At 45.5% G+C, this 19,897-nt stretch overlaps 1 long non-coding RNA gene across 1 annotated transcript in view; it reads left to right on the top strand.

The window, feature by feature from the left end:
• LOC138736521 (uncharacterized) overlaps window positions 1–19,897 on the top strand; it is a 203,937-nt gene that overhangs the window by 67,921 nt on the left and 116,119 nt on the right. The gene's annotated exons all lie outside the window — the stretch shown is intronic.

Below are 19,897 nucleotides of genomic sequence, written 5' to 3' on the forward strand. Positions count from 1 at the left end.
GTGGACATCTCTGTGCTAATTTGTTATCTGCTATAGGCACGAAAACCAACAAGGTCGGGTCAGATACAGCAATGAGCTCTCTGAACCCTTCTCCATTAACAATGGCGTGAAGCAAGGCTGTGTTCTCGCACCAACCCTCTTTTCAATCTTCTTCAGCATGATGCTGAACCAAGCCATGAAAGACCCCAACAATGAAGACGCTGTTTACATCCGGTACCGCACGGATGGCAGTCTCTTCAATCTGAGGCGCCTGCAAGCTCACACCAAGACACAAGAGAAACTTGTCCGTGAACTACTCTTTGCAGATGATGCCGCTTTAGTTGCCCATTCAGAGCCAGCTCTTCAGCGCTTGACGTCCTGCTTTGCGGAAACTGCCAAAATGTTTGGCCTGGAAGTCAGCCTGAAGAAAACTGAGGTCCTCCATCAGCCAGCTCCCCACCATGACTACCAGCCCCCCCACATCTCCATCGGGCACACAAAACTCAAAACGGTCAACCAGTTTACCTATCTCGGCTGCACCATTTCATCAGATGCAAGGATCGACAATGAGATAGACAACAGACTCGCCAAGGCAAATAGCGCCTTTGGAAGACTACACAAAAGAGTCTGGAAAAACAACCAACTGAAAAACCTCACAAAGATAAGCGTATACAGAGCCGTTGTCATACCCACACTCCTGTTCGGCTCCGAATCATGGGTCCTCTACCGGCACCACCTACGGCTCCTAGAACGCTTCCACCAGCGTTGTCTCCGCTCCATCCTCAACATCCATTGGAGCGCTCACACCCCTAACGTCGAGGTACTCGAGATGGCAGAGGTCGACAGCATCGAGTCCACGCTGCTGAAGATCCAGCTGCGCTGGATGGGTCACGTCTCCAGAATGGAGGACCATCGCCTTCCCAAGATCGTATTATATGGCGAGCTCTCCACTGGCCACCGTGACAGAGGTGCACCAAAGAAAAGGTACAAGGACTGCCTAAAGAAATCTCTTGGTGCCTGCCACATTGACCACCGCCAGTGGGCTGATAACGCCTCAAACCGTGCATCTTGGCGCCTCACAGTTTGGCGGGCAGCAGCCTCCTTTGAAGAAGACCGCAGAGCCCACCTCACTGACAAAAGGCAAAGGAGGAAAAACCCAACACCCAACCCCAACCAACCAATTTTCCCTTGCAACCGCTGCAATCGTGTCTGCCTGTCCCGCATCGGACTGGTCAGCCACAAACGAGCCTGCAGCTGACGTGGACTTTTTACCCCCTCCATAAATCTTCGTCCGCGAAGCCAAGCCAAAGAAAGATAGGCCAAGAGAATTAATAAAGAACATTAAACCATCATTCCTCCCTCTTCTTTTCTTGTTTGATTTCCTCCAGCTGTCTGTCACTACCATTGGACATCCCTTCTTGCTACCCCATGGGAGGTGTTCAAATTTCAAAGCCAGAAGAAAACCTGTTCATCTGGGCTTCCAGCTCTTCCTTCTGATCTTTGCACCTGAGGATAACTCCAGAAAGATGCGCTCTAGTGCTCTTGTGCAAGAGCAGATAAAGAAAGAGAATCATGTGGATGGGACAAAGGAGTTTACATTTAACTGGAGAGGCTATCATTTATATCTCCCCACCATCATCGGGGAACAAATTTCTACAAGTCAAGGATTTTTTATTCCGATATAATTTAAGGTCCTCGGTATGTGCAGTAAATTTTTACCAATATGAAACTATTAAATGTAACCTAAGGGACCAATCAAGGCCAGAGTGCCTTAACATTGGCTAAAATTATTAGCTGAAGGGAAGACAAACTTTAATAATCAGGACATAAGCAAAGAACATGTATTCTTACAGTGTCTGAGAAGAAGGGACATTTTATTTTCTGCCTTTATCAAAAATAATAACATCAGCATGTGCTGCATCTTGGACAATTGAATTCCCAACACAGTTAAAACATTTATTTCAATTTTTTCATGACAATTCATCGCTTCACAGGCTGTGGCCATTCATTTAACAACTATCATGTGGATGGGACAAAGGAATTTACATTTAACAAGATTTGTGTTCACTTGGAAAGCCAGGGACTAGTTAGAAGGAGTCAGCATGGATTTGTGCAGGGGAAATTATGTCTCACAATCTGACTGAATTTTTGCAGGCAAAATCTTTCTCAAGCAGTACATAAATAGCCCTTTTCAATGAGCTAGTGAACACACATCTACATTGAGCACACCTGCATCCATAGTCATCGATGCAGTTGTCCGATTAGCTTTCAAGAGAATGAACCTGTGGTAAGTGATTAGACCAAATGGAGCCCATGGATGATTCCTCTGTGCCTGTACAGACCAACTGCAGTTGTACTCATAGACAACTTAGGCCTCTCTCTCAACAGGCTGAAGTACCCTTCTGTTTCAAGAGGCTACTGTTGTCCCAGTTCTGAAGAAAAATGTAGAGACATGTTTAAATGATTATCGGCCTGCGGCTCTGACATCTACTATCCTGAACTGCTTTGATAGGTTGTTCATGGCTCACATTAATTCCAGATTATGAACCATCACATAGGCTAACCCCCTCAACTCTGGAGTCAACCTGGTGAACCTCCTCTCCACTATCTCCAGAGCCAGTATTTCCAATCTCAAGTAAGGAGACCACAGCTAAACACAGTACTATACTTTGTCAAATATATTAACAATTTGGATATGAACACAGGCGGCAAGATAGTGAGTTTGTGGATTACATTGAATTGTGGACAGTGAAGAATGTTGTCTGAGGTCACACATGGATCCAGCTCAACTGTGAATGAAGAAAGAAAGAAATAGCAGATGAAATTAAACCCAGAAAAATGTGAAATTATGCATTCTGGGAAGTTAAATCAAGGCAGGATTCATTTATATGGGGAAAGACAGAACTCCTGGGTGAGTTGTAGAGATCCAGGAATACAAGGACATAGTTAACGGAAAGTGGCAACATAGGTAGACACAGGGAAGAAAGCTCTTGATTTTATTAGGTACGGCACAAAGTGCAAGAGTTTAGAGATTATGTCACAGCTATTAAAGACATTGGTAAGCCCACACTTGGAATTCTGTGTGTGTTTCTTCTTTCTATACTATAGCAAGGATATAATTAAACTGGAGAGGGGACAGAGCAGATTGTAAAAGGTGAAAGAAGAGAATTTTAAACAAGTGTCATTTTCTCTTTTGACAGACTTGATCAGGAACACATTTTTGGATTTGATTCAGATAGTGAATTGTGGAAAGCTTTATGGAAGGAGTGATTTTCTGCATTCTCTTCTGATACCTTACTTCAAGGACATGAAAGCACATGAAATTTGTTAAGACCACGAAGAGAGCAAGTTGTGATCTTGTTAGGATTAAGAAATTACTATTTGGCCCAATAATCTTGAGAGCCACCCTGATTGATAGGTTAATCACTGTTTGAGAAGGAAGGATGAAAGGCTGATTTTCCTCTCTCAGATCCTGAACAATCAATCACTAGCAGTCATTTCTCCCATAAAGGAAGATAATTATAGCTGTTGGATGTCAATCAGCTCAACCTCAGGGCATCATTTCAGGCTCCAACTTATTACACATCAATTTATACTCAAATTCCACCCTTCACAATTTGGACCCACTCTGAATTGTCTTTATTGCATTCTGAGATACAAGGTTTATGTTATGGATCAGCATATGGATGCTTTGACTTCACTCTGCCATAAAACTTGTCTCACTCTACCTCAAAGCTGTTATTGTTTGCAGTTCCACTTTATTGCAGATTTTGGTAATGGGGAGAGATTGGAATAGAATGGACTTGCTTTCCTGACCACAGAAGACCTGATGGAAATGAATAAAATTATGAGAAGCATAGAGGCACAGATATTCAAAATCTTTCTTCCCCATGGTCAAGGTATCAAAAACAAGACACCTAATTTTAAGGTGAGAGTAGTTTAACCATATAACCATTTACGGAGCGGAAACAGGCCATGTTGGCCTTTCAAGTCCGCACCGGTTCACAGATTTTGTGCGCCCTCTTCAGGCATTGGTTCCGGTAGATCTTCATTCAATAACGATGGGAAAAGCTATGCTCCAGAACTATGAGAAATACAATATTAATGGGGATCTTAATGGTATGCTTTTCATACAAAGAATGATTGATATCTGGAACTTGTTGCCAGAGGGGGAGGCAGATTGGTTTACAATTACTATATGTAAGAGGCAATTAGGCAGACACTGAAATAGGCAAGGCATAGAATGATAGGATCTCAATTCAGGCAAATGGGTTAGTGTAATTAGGCAAAGATTATAGGATCTATTAACTCCATAGCTGTCACATTTGGCTCTGTGACCTATATGTGCTGATCTTTTCTGACCTCAAAGATCACAAACTATATCAACTCTTGAATTCCAATGCACTGCAGATCTTTCTCCCTGAGCTATTTTCTCTAACTCCAATCCCTCCCCCAATTCTATTCCCTGCCACATTTTCACCATCGCTTCCGATTTTCCCCTCAGATCCTGAAAAATCATTCCTCATCAGAGGTCTTAGCTTTACAATCCCCTATGTTTCAGCTTAATAAATTCTAGGCCTTTTATTCTGCTGCCTCTGGCTCCATGCCAATTTTTTTAGTCTGGAGCCCTCACCCCAGACAGTAGATGCATTTTTTCATCTCTAGAATGCCGTATCAACCTGGATCCCTCCTTCTAATGTTTAGCCTTTTCTTAATCTATTCATTAATATATTCTGATAGAATATTGACCACCTTAATTTATCTACTCCCCTCACTCACTCTAATTTACTTCCCTCTGAATATATTGTGAACATGAAAATTGTGAATTCGTTCAGGGCTGTAGGAAGGGGAGAACAAGGGTCCATACATCTGTGTAACATTGGCAGTGGAAGGGGTTAGTATCTTCAGGTTTCTTAGTGTCCATATATTGGAGGACCTTTCCTGGAGCTAGCATTGCAAGGCAACCATGAAGAAGGCACACTAACCTCTCTACTTTCTAAGAAGACTGAGAAAATTTGGCATACTATTGAATACTCTATCGAACCTCTGTACTGTGGAAAATATACAGACTAGTTCTAGCACAGTCTAGTCTGGACAATTGAGCATGCACTAATGTAGAAAGTGGCAAACCTAGCCAAGCTTGTTACGAATACCAACATCCTGTCCATTGAAGACATTTATCTGACATGCTATCTCAAGAATTCAGCCAACGTAATACCCAACAGTCTGGTCCCAATCTTTTCTCACTGCTTCCTTCAGGCAGAAGGTACAGAAGCCTGAAATCCAACACTTCAAGGTTCAAGAACAGCTTTTATTGAACACTATCAGACTCTTGAGCCTCCCCATACTACCCTAAACTATTCTAGAACCACCAAAAGATCTATCTACACACTATAGAAGCATCTCTTATTTTTCTTGCACTGACTGCAGTTTAATGTAAACTATTATAGTTGATGTGTCTTATGTACCTGTGCAGCTGTGGAAAGTAAGAATTTTAGTCTATCTGTACATTGTATTTATGAGTATGACAAAAACTCTCATCTCATCTCAATTCTGCTCACTGAGAAACAAACCTAATGTTCCTAACATTCAAACCTGCCAATAAGTGGTGATAGAGAACTCATCTCTATCTTCCAGAGGCCAAGCCCCCACACAATTCCTTAAACCTCATTCTGGACCATGAATCCATCATCAAATATCAGTCCTTTGCCGGCAACACAGACATGAACCTCTTTTCCTTGGGAGATCTTTACTCCATGCTGCAGCTCACTTTTATCTTTTGCTCAGAAACAACAAGCAAAAGTCTGCTTTTGTTCCATCAAACTTAGTTCTATCTTCTTGAGTCCATCCTTTTCTCCTGGTCTTGTCCCTTCCCACTTAGATCAGTGACACTTTGGATGCTCTCCGTCATATCAAAATTTTCATTTTCCCTGGTCCCAACTGGTTCAGCTTTACAGTCTTTCTCTACCTCTGTCTGCATCAGGCTTAGGGCCTTTTGCTTTCTCTTTTAAAAGAGGCCTAAACAGATCTCTTCCACTAACAGACTCATTTGGCTGGCTAAACTTGTCCTCACATTAAATAACACTTCCTTCAACCCCACTCACTTTCTCTAGATCAAAGGTGTAGCTGTGTTTGTTCACATGGGCCCTTTTTTGGATGGGATAAATAGAACAGCCTTTCTTTCAGTTCCACCTGTGCCCACTTGCTCACCTCTTTATATGATACATGAATAACTGCATTAGGGCTTCTTCCTATACTTGGGCAGAACTCAAAATCATCATCACTTTGCTTCCAATTTCCACACTGCTCTCATGGTCTTTCTCTGACTCATTCCGTCCCCTTTTAAAAATATTTCTAATTACATCTCTGGAAAAAGGCTCGAAGTGAATAATCTCACAACTATCTTGATTATTCTTTCTCTTGCTCCACTTTGTGTAAGGGTGCCATTAATTTCCAAGTTTCATTCCCTCCATTGGATTTTCTCCATTGAAACAATCTGCACTGATGCCTCAGTGATACACCCTTCTTCCTGAATTCTGATTTCACCCACTATCATAGTAGAGAGAGCACACACTTCACCTCACCTCTGCTCTCATTTTCTTCTCTTCTGGACAGAGCAAGAATAGAGTTCTAATTTTTTTTAACAGTTTTTCATTTAATTTTGATATCTACCATGGTAACAAGCCCTTTTGGCCTGTGGCCCAAATACACCAATTAACCGATAAACCCCACCCCATATGTATATTTGGAGAGAGAGGGTGGGAAGAAACCTGAACATCCAGAAGAAACACACATGTCACAGCAAGAACATACAAACTCCTTACAGACTGTGCTAGATTCAAATCCGGGTCGTTGGTGGTTTAATAGTGTTGCACTAACCATTATGCTAACCATACTGTCCTAACCAATTTTCCTAGTCCTTACTTTCCATCCTATCGGCAGCTGCATTCAAAGGATCATCTTTGACAATCTCTGCCAGTTCCCAAAAGATTCCACCTCCAGACACATATACCTTCACTGCACTTTCAGCATTTGGAGGATATCACTTCCTTTGGGAAGTGATGGCAAGCTCTTCTGCCTGGCCAATCCCTCCCCATATTCAAACACTTTTCCATTCAACTAAAGGAGGTAGTTGTAAACCTGTCATAGATTCCTAGAATTTTACAGCATGGAAACAAGTCTTTGGCCTAACTTGTCTATGTGACCAAGTTGTCTGTCTAAGTTCATGCCATTTGTTTAGCCCATTAAACCTTTCCTATCCATGTATCAAAATTACTTTTATCTGTTGTAATAGTACACACCTCTACCACTTCCTCTGGCGGATCATTCCAAATAACTACCACTGTATGTGTGAAAAAGGTTCCTGCCCCCCCCCCCCACCTGGCCCTTTTTAAATCATTCCCCTCTCACCTTCAATCTATGCCCTCTAGCTTTAGACTCCCCTATCCTGGGAAAAAGACAATAACTATTTACCTTATATGTGCCCCTCATGATTTTATATACCTCTAAATTTCTCTTGTTCTCCATGGAGAAAAGTACTAGCTTATCCAGCCTCTCTTTTTAATTCAAGCCCATTATCCTGGTAACATTCATCTGAATTTTTTCTGCATCCTTTGCAGCCTGATTATGTACAAGAGGGCATGGCTTTAAAGTAATGGGTGAGAAATTCAAAGGAGATATTAGAGGAAGGTGTTTTACCCTGAGAGTGCGTGGAATGCACTACCTGGGTCAGTAGTGGAGGCAGGTACATTGGTGAATTTCAAGAGACTACTAGGCAAGCAATTTAAATTAAGAGGAATTTAAAGTGGAGGATTATGTGGGAGGCAGGGTCTAAAGGTCAGCACAACATTGTAGGCTGAAGGGCCTGTACTGTAGTATATCTTTCCTAAAGCTGGATGACAAGAACTATGCATAATACTCCAAGTATGGTCCCTCCAAGATTGTGTACAGTCATTCCTTACCTACCTTCAGGTGTTGAAAGGTGTCCAGCCTCTTCTCTTGTGTGATGTGGTCTCTTCAACCCATCACTATTTACTTCTCCTGTTGCTAGTGTGAACAGAGCTGTCAAGAACCAAACTTTTCAAAATGCCTTTTAAAATTCTCCATTATTCTTACTTTATTTTCTTTTTTCAGACAGACTCTGCTTCCTCTATCAATCCCAAACACCTTCTTGCCTACCTCATTGTCAATTTAAGTTTAATAATATTATTTGCAACTACCTTGTGAGATTCTGTTGCATTGAAGGTGCTTTATAAATCGAAACTGCTGTTGGTGATCTCAATCCCTCACCTTTGATTTTCTGTACACTCTCCACAAATCCCATTTCAACCCAGAATCACTATTCCCAACTTCTAAGCTTCCTGTTTGTATGTGGTAGTGTTTTTGCAGCTTTCACTATTTGACAGGTAACAATTCTAAAAAATAAGCAAATTTCTAGGCAGAAAGTCTACAATATTTGTGTGTGTGTAGCCCGTGCCGCGTTCTTGGAGGCTGCCTACATCTGCAAGGCGGACTTCACTGAGAGCGGCTATGTCGATGTCAAGTCTGAGGAGTTCATGTGCGATGAGGGCAGACCGACGTTCAGGTCGGTGGCTGTCAGCCTTGTCTAGCATGGTTCTGATGTTCCAGCATGCTAGCTTGAGTTTGTGAGCATCTTTTGAGGGGGAGGACGTAGAGGGGGACGACGTGGACATGTCCTCGGGCCTGCGCAAAGAAGCTTTTAGGTGGAGTGCAGTGTGCGCAGTACTGGCCCCACCCTTTACGCCCATGGTTCATATGCCGTGGCCGAGCGAACTGGGATGTGGCAGCGAGGTCCTTGGGTCATAGGTTTTATATCGGAGTGGCCTTCTTCTATGCAGGTTTCTTACCCAGGCTGGAGGGGCCTGCCTCCCCTCCTAGGTCGGACCGTACCTGGTCACAATATATGTGTGGAGCACACAATAATCACATCGACATGATAGAGTGATTAAACGGCTTTAATTATCAAAAACTTGAGCATTACTAATACACTACTTGGCCAGGTTCCTGGTACAGGAGCAAGAGGGGGAAAGTCCAAGCATGCTGGCCTTTATTGGGAAATCCAGGGAGGAGCCAAGGGAGGACTTAGGGAAGGTCAGGGAGGTTCAGACTGGCTCGTCCATACATCTATGCAAATTCCCTTCACCACATTCACCCCTTCTTTGAGATTGTGGTGGTACACTACTGGCCTACTGCAGGGGGAAACTTCTGTACCTGCAGAAGAGCATGGGGATAAGACAACACCTGGCCGGCTGTCAATCAGCTGACCTGAATAGACCAAGCCCCACCCGGTCGGGTGTCAATCACTCTCTGGGATATAAGCCTGAGCCAGCCCTTCGAAGACACTCTCGGAGTTTACAGCAGCTCTCCTCACAGCTGGATCTGTGGAAGTTCACGTTGGATGAAGTCTGTTGTACAGACTTTAGGTTTTGTGTGTTTGCTTCTATCCAATAGTGCACCACAATTTATTCAACATAAATTCTTAAAGCTGCTATGGAAAAGCTCCTGAGCGCTGGGAGCCTCAAAATTGACCCACGCCACCCGGAAGCACAAACACGCTTTGAGATCTGGAAGCACACAGTCGAAGCGATCATCGAGGCACATGTCGATGATATCCTGGACTCCGATCGAAAGAGGCTCATCTTACTCCGATCAAAGCTGGGTCCCCAAGCCTTCCAGGCACTCAAAGACTGCACCGGGTACTCAGAAGTGATGAACACCCTCAAGACCATGTATAAACTTCCCATGAATGTGGTCTTTGCAAGGTATGTCTTGAGTATCTGTGCCCAGCTGCCCGGAGAGATGGTCGAGTCCTACCTGGGAGCCCTGCATGAGTTGAACCGACCTTGTCTGGCTGAACCTGGGGTAAATGAAAGGGAGGTTAAGAGGCTGATCAGAGATGCCTATGTCCGAGGGCTACACGCGAGAGCAGTCAGGCAGAAGCTGCTGGAGGACAATATCTACTCCCTGGCCAAAGCAGTGGAGGTAGTCCGAACCCTGGAGGCAGCTGCCTTGCACACTGAAGTCTTCGAATCCAGGCTTCCTCAGGCCTCCACATGGTCAGCACATTCGACTGCTGTGGCCCTAGATCAGGCTGGGGATGAAAACATCGCTGCTGTGGGTGCCCAGCACCCTTGTAAGTACTGTGGGTCCCAGCGTGGGTCTGATCGTCGATCGTGCCAAAACTGCCCGGCCAAAAACCAGTACTGTTCGAGATGTGGCAAGAAAGGCCTCTTCACCAAAGTATGCCTCTCAAAGCCTGCCGGCAGCTCAGTGGTCCTCTACAACCTCCTCCCTCCCTCACGATCCCCGCCACATGTGATTGCCGGGCAATGCCATTGCCCCCACAGCCACTTCCAGCCTCCCCAACCCCAGCGGCCCAACTGTTGGCCTCACCGGCAATGATCGCTGCATGCATGACATGTTCCCGACCTGGCCTTCGCTCTCACCAGCGCCGCCTCCAGAAGACTACAACGACACCACTTCCGGTCTATGGAATGATGTCACTTCCACCAGCCTTGATGACGTCGCCCTCACCGACAGCCAGCGGCATGATGGCACTTCCCTCAGCGCACTTAGCACAGCCGGGGAAGAAGGCCAGCCATGCCTTGATGCCATCGTGGGCCGGACAGGCGTGGGCGCCGCAGACACCGAGGCCCTCCCAGGCCTCCAACGATAACAACATGGTCAACACAGGCACTGACTAGGCCGCCCTACCGACACACCCTATGCATCTGGATGCCACTAACCACCGCACACTGTACCTGACAACTACGGAGAGCACCACCAGTCAACACTCACCTCTCATGATCCCTGCAGAGGATACCAACAACCACAACTCACCTCCACCTTCGGGGAACAACAACTCAGACCCCAAGATGGTCCTAGCAGTCACCACCCTGATCAGGAACATTCCCCGTGATCTCTGGCGCTCCATGATGGACATAAAAATCAATAGGCAGGTAACAAAGTGCCTAATCGACAGTGGCAGCACCAAGAGTTTCATTCATCCAAGCACAGCCCACTCCCTAAAGTTAAAAATCCATCCCACCACCTTCTCTATCGCCTCTGCCACCAAGGACCGGACTATCAATACCCTCGGGCGCTGCTTGGCCGATCTGACTGTAGAGGGGGGGGGAGATACATACACTGGGTTCAGGCTCCTGGTCATCCCCAAACTCTGCGCCTCAGGTCTCCTGGGTTTAGACTTCCAATGTCACCTGCAGAGCATCACCCTCGTCTTCGGGGGGCCCCTGCCTCCACTCACACTCCAAAACGCGCCGTCCAACCAGCCCTGGCCAACCTGCGGCCTCTCTGACCTGAATAGACCAAGCCCCACCCGATCGGGTGTCAATCATCCTCCGGGATATAAGTTGAGCCGGCCCTTCGAAGACACTCTCAGAGTTTATAGCAGCTCTTCTCACAGCTGGCTCTGTGGAAGTTCATGTCGAATAAAGCCTGTTGTACAGACTTTAGGTTTTGTATGTTTGCTTCTGTCTGATAACCCACCACAGAGATAAAACCCAGCAGGGTGATGTGGCGACATGGAGCACATATTGTACTTTATTACATAAATACATCATTCATTGTGTCCGTCACAGGTTCAGCCAGTCCAGTGGTCTCGTGATCCTCTGTGACTTCTGAGACATTGGGTGAGGCCCCTGTTGTTCCTGTTTCAAGCTCGCAGGACTGTGCATCTGTGTGGATGGAATTTCAGTTACAGAGCCCTTTTCTGCCTGTTGGGGTGGGCTCGTTGCTGGTGAGATCTTTGTGGGAATGACTGCTGCGGTTGCTTGACTGGTGACTGGTTCTGGGGAAGGGGGGTTCTATGGTTATCTGGGGGGAGCAGGAATATGTCAAAACCCTGGGATGTGGGTGCTGTGTCGATTGACTGTCTGATTCTTCTGGGGTCACCTGATCAGTATTAGTGTACCTTGCCTGGGCCAGGTCTCATACTGACATCATATCCTCCCTCCCGTCCTGGTACTGCACAAATGCGTATTGTGGGTTAGCTGTACTAGATGCACTCTTTCCACCAGGGTATCAGTCTTGTGGGGTCTAATATGTCTGCGAAGAAGTATCGGCCCCGATGTCATCAGATAGACTGGCATAGTGGTTCTGGATGCTGTTCTCCTGGGAAAAGAAGAGTCTCTCGTGCAAGGTGATATTCATAGCCATGCACAGGAGGGACCTGGTAGCATGCAGCATGTCCGGTAGTACATTTTGCTACTAGGAGACAGGCATCCTTTTTGATATGAGGGCCAACAGGATTGCTCTCCAGATTGTACCATTCTCCCTCTTCACTTGCCCATTCCTACGGGGATTGTGGCTAGTAGTTCTGTTCGTGGCTATCCCTGCCACCTGTAGGTACTGTTGCAGCTCCTGACTCATGAAGGAGGAACCCCTGTCACTGTATATGTAGCTGGGGTATCCAAACATAGTGAATATGGTCTGGAGTGCTTTGATTACTGTGGCTGCAGTCATGTTCGGACAAGGGATAACAAATGGGAACCGGGAGTACTCATCCACTACATTCAGGAAGTGGAGATTCCTGTTATTGGATGGGAGGGGATCCTTGAAGTCCATACTAAGATGTTCGAAAGGACGGGTTGCCTTAATCAGTTAGGCTCTATCTGGTCTGTAAAAATGTGGCTTGCATTCGGCGCAGACTGAGGAGTTACGGCACAGTTACCGAATCTCCTCAACTGAGTCAGGTAAATTTCTAGCCCTCACAAAGTGACCCCAGGGTGGCAGAGGATGTCATGCAGGAACTTCAGATGATCCACTTATGCGTTGGCACATGTTCCCCAGGACAGAGAATCGGGTGGCTCATTAAGCTTTCCAGGCTGGTATAGGATCTCTTAATTGTATGTGGAGAATTCGATTCTCCATCGCATGATCTTATCATTTTTTATTTTACCCCACTGTTTATTGTTAAACATAAATGCGAAGGCCCTCTGGTCTGTCAGCAGGGTAAATGGTCTACCAGCCAAATAATGCCTTCAGTGGTACACAGCTTCCACTATGGCCTGGGCCTCTTTCTCAATTGCCAAGTGCCTGAGTTGCAGGCCCTGGAGTGTTCTGGAGCAAAATGCCACTGGCCTGCCTGCCTGATTCAGCGTGGCTGCTAGGGCAACATCAGAGGCATCACTTTCTGCTTGGAATGGGATGGATTCATCAATGCCATGCATCACCACCTTGGCAATCTCATCCTTGATACCCTCGAAGCTTTTACGAGCCGCTGAAGGGGGAAAGTCTGTTGACTTCACTAATGGCTGGGCCTTGTCTGCATAATTGGGGACCCATTGGCATAATAAGAAAAGAACCCAAGGCACCTTTTCAGGGCTTTCAGGTTCTGGGACAATGGTAGTTCCCTAAGGGGACACATTCTCTCAGGGTCCAGGGACACAATCTCTTCCTCCACCACGTACCCTAGTATCTCCAGCTGTGAAGTGTGCAACATGCACTTTTTCTGATTATACGTCAGGTTTAGGGTTTTTGCTGTGGTGATGTGATAGTACAGATCTATCACCAATGTACATAGTGTATGTAGTTACTGTATCTAGACTGTGCTTACAGTGATTGGCTGAGAGCTAAGCCACGCCTATTGTCTGGGCCTTAAAGGGTTGTGTCCCTAGCCAGGTCGGATCATTCCGGACTGGTCGGCCACCTGTGAAGAGCTCCTGTCTTTTGCTAATAAAAGCCTTGGTTTGGATCAACAAGTCTTTGATTCTTTCGATGAGCTCTACAGGCGAGAAATTCGCTTAGATTCATATCGTGTTCCTCCATGTCATGGCCGCATATGGTGACGTTATTACAAATACCTGAGTATTACTGATACATTACTTGGCCAGATTCCAGGTTCAGGAGCAAGAGGGGGAAAGTTCAGGCACGCCAGCCTTTATTGGGAAATCCGGGGAGGAGCCAAGGGAGGAGTTAGGGAAGGTCAGGGAGGTTCGGACTGACCAGTCCCTACATCTAAAGCCGCTTTCAGGTGCATCCTCTGCCTTGAGGGTGGCTGCAGGAGCAGATCCCAACCAGAAGACTCACCTTTCAGGTGGCAGCCCTAAAAGGCTGCTTCAGTGTTGCCCGGTCCACCTGAAAGGGCCTATTGATATCCAGAGGCACATCGTAGCGCTTCCACATCTGATGGAGATGGGGGCGACTGGTGCCGCAATGCCACCCATCATAAATATGTGGTATAGCAATGGCTGTCTTCCCTACCCATAATCCCCCACACAAGTGGAACCGCTCTGTGTTTCCCCCACAGTTCCATCTGCGTGGGGGTTTATGGGTAGGGAAGACCGTCATTACTATGCCGCATTTTGAGCAGCAGAGAGCGGCCCCGGTGCAGGAACGGCCAGTTGGGCTGTGACAGCAAATGCCTTTCACCACAACATGTAAATCTCCGAAACTCTTTCCAAGTATAGTTCAAGTGAAATATCCTGTTTCACATTGAAATTAAAATCTTTCATGTCACTTTTTCCAGAGCCAGTCTAGATGTTTTTTTGACCAAAATTGCACACAATGGAGGCAAATTTGATCTTAGGCAATAGACAATAGAAATAAGAAATGTAAAACCTATTATTTCCAATGTATACTCATAGCTAGAATCAAAATTGCCTCAGTCTTCCAAATTCTGCTTCAGCAATGATTTCTGCAAGATGATTCTTGTCTGGATTTATGAATCAGGCATACCTCCTCAAAGTGCAAAAAATCAGACATGTCCTGGAAAGCCTGAGTGAAGAAATGACACTTTGATGAATGATTGCATCACTAGGGTGAGAACAGATGAGTCACATTGAATCATAGCTTCCCTCTCATGACTCATAAATAAGTTGGCAACTGGAATTTTTCAGAGCCATCAAGCAAAAGATTCCATTCACTTCTTAGAAAATAAAATGGGTATTTTAAGCTTTCCAAAGGAGTGGCAAGGTAATTAAAACTCAAACAAATAGCCTCTGCGTTCAGCACATCTTCATTTCTGCCAGCTACAACTGATTCCTATTGCCAGACCCATCTACCCCTCCCCACCCCTTTCTGTCTTCCATAAGGATCACTCCCTCCATGACACCCTTATCTGCTCATTCCTCCCCCAAACTCCTAGTGTCCCCTGGATCTCCCTCTGCAACTGCAGGAAGTACAACACTTGCTCTTACATCTCCTCTCTCACCACTATCAAGGGACTCAAACATCCCTTCCAAGAGAGGTAAAGATTCAGACACACCTCTTCCAACCTCATCAACTGCATTTGCTGCTCCTGATGTGGCCTCCTCAACATTTGTGAGACCAAGTGCAGACTCAGAGACTGTTTTGCAGAGCATCTATGCTCTGATTACAATACCTATCCCGAGTTCCTGTTTGCATGCCATTTCAACTTGGTTGCGTGCTATTTCAACTCTCCTTTTCATTCCCTTACTGACTTATCCTTAGTTTTCTCCACTACCAGAGTGAGGCCCAATGGTAACAAAAGAAACAACACCTCATATTCCACCTGTACAGTCTGCAGCCCAATGGTATGAACATTGAATTTACTAATTTCTGGTAATATGACTCCTTGCTCTTCTTCTGAACTATTTCCATTCTTTCCCCTCCCCTTGCCCCTCCTACCCACCTATCTCATCCCTCTGCCTCTTTGGTTTCTTTCAATCCATATTTCCTTCTATGGATTCTTCCCCTTTCTCCCTCCCATCCACATTTCCATCTGGTCTCGCATACCACTATTTACAGAAAATAGAACAGGTCACACAGGAATAGGCCCTTTGGCTCATTTTTCTGGGCTGAACAAGATGCTAAATTTATGCTACTGTTGTGTCTGCTTCAACAACTACTCCTGGCAGCCTGTACCAGGCCCAATTGAAATTATCCCTCGCTCTCCTTTAAACTTTGCCCTTCCCTCTCACCTTCAATGCAATGCTTCAGTATGTAACATTTTTACCCTGAAAAAAACATTTTGACTATCCATCCTATCCCCTATCTATTCCTCTCATAAATTATAAACTTCCATCAGATCTTCTTTCAGCTTCCAATGCTCCAAATGTGAATAAATCATAATCCCTAGTATCCTCCTCATTAGTTTCTCTACAACCTCAGTGAGGCTCACTGGCTATAATTTCTGGGATTTTCCATATTTCCCTTTTTGAACAAAGGTACAACATTTGCAACTCCCCAGTCCTCTAGGACCTTGCCTGCTGCTGGTGAGGATGCAAAGATCTCCATCAAGGCCCCAGCAATCTTCTCTCTTGCCTCTTTCCATAACCTAGGATGCATCCCATCAAGCTCCAGCAAGTGAAGTATTTTAATGCTTCTTAAAGGACCATTTTCCTTGATCTCAGAATGTCTCCACCTAATCTTCACATTATCTTCTCTATCAACTATCCTCCACGTTCTTGATAAATACTAATGCAAAGTACTCATTTAATGCCTACATCCTCTGACTTCCCTACTTTGTCCTTGAGTGATCCAATCTTCTCCCCAGTTATTCTTTTGTTTTTAATTTAAGTATATAATGTCTTGGGTTTCTTATTAATCCTGCTTGTCAAAGGCATTTTGTGGCCTCTTTTGATACTAATCTAATATTCTGCTTGAGCTCTTTTCTGAAGTCTTTATATTCCTCCTGAGTTGACTAATTGAGCATCTTTTTTTCTTTTTGTGGATCGGATTAATGCTTCTGAGTAATAATCCAATCAGCATAAGTACCAAGGCCAGAAATGTGGGAGATGAAGGCATTGCCTGAGGCCGAGGGACATATAATTAAGCATACTTCCATCTGACCAGTGGGTAAGAGTATGAATGTTGCAGGGTGAAGGCTATATGTTAATGGAGCAGTCTGAAAATAACAAGGAGTCGGGTGCTGGACCTATTATAGTGGGGATGCAGGAAGAGATGCCAGAGATGAATGATGCATCATTATTTTATGAATTGCTTGATGGGGTGCAATGTTCTGGGAAGCCCCCATCTCATAGGTTCCTCAGTAAATGGTACAGAGAAGTGAGTCTACATCATTTCTTCCAGATCTTTTATGTGATTGATGATCTATGAATGACTAGCATTTAATAGAGTCATGAAAGAAACACTTTCATTGTTTCAGTTCATCTATAAAATTAATCTTGTCAGCATATATCTGATTTTCTTTTAGATCACTAATCATTGGGAGTACAATATTAATCAGAGACTTTATTTTCAACACATGACATTAAGGACTAGAACAAGAGAAATCTGACATTACCCTAATTTAGCTTTGTGACCATTTCAGCTATTTGCAAAAAAAATTATATTGTAATTTGTTTTTGCACCTGTGTATTCTGAAGCATGAAGTAAAGCTATGTGGATACACAACATAAATGGCAGCTATTTCTACATTTAGATATTTCTGCTGCCGAGGAAAAGATTACTAAGAAACTCGTGTTCTTTCTCACTGTGGTCTTGAAGAAATGTACCTAACCTGAACCTGGCATTGATCCATAACATTTCATGTTCTTCTTCTTAGCCAATGGTTGAGGATGATCTGCTTCTTTTCAGTGTTGTGGGTTCTGAGGTGTCTGATAAGACTGATGTGGAAACCACACACACACTTCCATAGATGAGCAAGATGTGCCTGATGGCAGGATGGATAGTTTATGAGGTGGTGTGAGCCTGGGAGAGGACCCTACACAAAAGGTGACCAGAGCAGCACGCCAGTAAGCCGCTTGGAGACAAAAGGACTCACGCCAGGCTGCGTCAGCGAGAGACAAGGGCTCCTGAAGGGCTTCGTATGATGTGTTTGGGATAGTATCAGGTTTGGTGGGTTCATAAAGAGATGAGTTTGGACACATCAAAGTTACTATCAAAGGTAACTTTATTGAACAATCAGGAAACAAACAGAGGAAGACGCTTAAGGCATATCTAGAGTATGGCAGATGGGGCAGAGATCAGGGGCGTTACTTGCAGGGCAGCGCCACTGTCCTCATCTTACCCGCCCAATATCCAAGTCCCTAACCCAATAATCTCCAACCCAGGAGTGCATTGCTGTAGTGCCAGAACTCATTTGAGTGTCCTGGAATGCCGGTCCGGGCTGGCATCTATCGGACTGCTTTGGGTCTGGTCCGGAAAAAATGGCTATATTCACCTTCCTTATTTATAATCCCCCATGCAGCTGGAACCACTTTGTGTTTCCCTGGCGCTGGCACCTGGCAGAACAGTTCTAGCTGAGAAGGGGGATTATAGATAAGGAAGAGGAAGAAGGCCATTTTGCCCATTCATCCCACAATGAGCAGAGCTGCGGCGAGCAGTAGCGATGCCAGCCCGTAGGCACTGGATGGCAGAGATGGGGCGGAGCTCTCTGCAGTGGCTGGTTTCCCGCTGCCTCCGGTGGTGGCTTCGGCAGACAAGACGTGGGTGGGGGGTGGGATTACAATACCTCTGCACCGGACAAGCTCTGTACCTCTCTGTCCAGTCCCGAGACTGTCACAGCATCGAAGCAATGAATGAGGGCGGGAAACATTGACCTGGTTCCACCCACCGCAGGAATATATGAACAGGAGGCGCCTGTCCTTGCGCTACTGTGCTGTGGCATGGGCCAGCAAGTCTCCTGGCTGCAGGGACGGTCATTCAAACCACATCGACCACTGGGCTTGACACTGTCTCCGAACCAGGCGGCAGCGTCAGGAGAGAACCAAAGCCGCCACCATCATCCTAGCGGCTTGGAGAGGTGACCAAGGTCGGTGAGAAATCGCCGGCCAGGTGGGGGCTGCGACGAAGATCCAAGCTTTGTTTCGAGGTTACCAGATCAGGAAACTATTAGGAAGCATTGGTAAGCACCCGGAGGTGGAGGAGGGAGGCAGGTATGGGGGGATCAAGGGAAACATCCACAGATGCTGTCGGGGGATAACTTTGATAATATTCACCTGCACATGAGAGTGGTGTTGGATCTCAGAACCAAAGAGGTGACGAGCCGGAGAGCTCAGGTCAAGGGCAAGGGACCAGCAATTTGGATCAAGCACAATCAAGCACAAAGCTACAACCCTGCAAAGTGACCATTCATGTAAAGGCATCGGTGGTAGACATACGCTGAGATAGGTACCTTATAAGCACCGTCAAAGCACATTGCCAGCCAGAGATAAACGGGGAGATCGGCACTGTCCCTAGAATTTAAAAAAAGATAACAGCCTACAAATAGGCCAGGCTGGGTGGGGGGGGGGGGGGGGCAATGTCTGTGAATGCCCCCCCCCCCACCCCCACCTTGGCGCTGACCCTGTTGCCATCTTTAACCTCCCAACGGAGTACAACATTTTCCAAACAAAGTTTGACCCTCATAAATTTTATCTATGCTCTATCATCTGATTTCTGAAAAGAACCATTGCAAAATTTGCTGGATAGAAACCCTTCAAGCTGATAAATTCAAATAAAACAAGTGTGAAAGTTGTAGGGCTCGGGGGAATATTAATAAAACCTTGCTCGCTCACATTCTTTGACAATGTTCATCATTCCTCAATCAGTCAGAACTTTTTAATAAAGAAAACAGTAAAGACTTTAATTTGCAGGGCATTTTTGTGGGTTTTTTAAACGGTGCGGGGGTGGGGGCGCCGATGTCACCAGCAGCCCAAGGGCACCACTTTACCAAGATACGCTACTGGGAAGACGTCAAACGATACTTAATTACTCTACTAAATAGACATTCGCATTGGACAAAGGTTGGACTCTGATGCCAGTGGCCACCTATCTCCTACACACGGTACGAGACAAAAAATATAAAGTGTAAGCAGGCACATTGGGCGGCTGTTTACCCTACCACTTTTCTGCATGTGTACACACTCACAGACAGGGACTGCAGTAGACACTCCTGATCCCTGTACCTCGGGGTGCAAATCAGTGTTAAGTAATCTACAGTTACTAACATACTCTAAGACATGGACTTTAACGC

Source organism: Narcine bancroftii, chromosome 6 (genome assembly GCF_036971445.1).
Source record: "Narcine bancroftii isolate sNarBan1 chromosome 6, sNarBan1.hap1, whole genome shotgun sequence".
In the NCBI taxonomy this organism is placed as follows: domain Eukaryota; kingdom Metazoa; phylum Chordata; class Chondrichthyes; order Torpediniformes; family Narcinidae; genus Narcine; species Narcine bancroftii.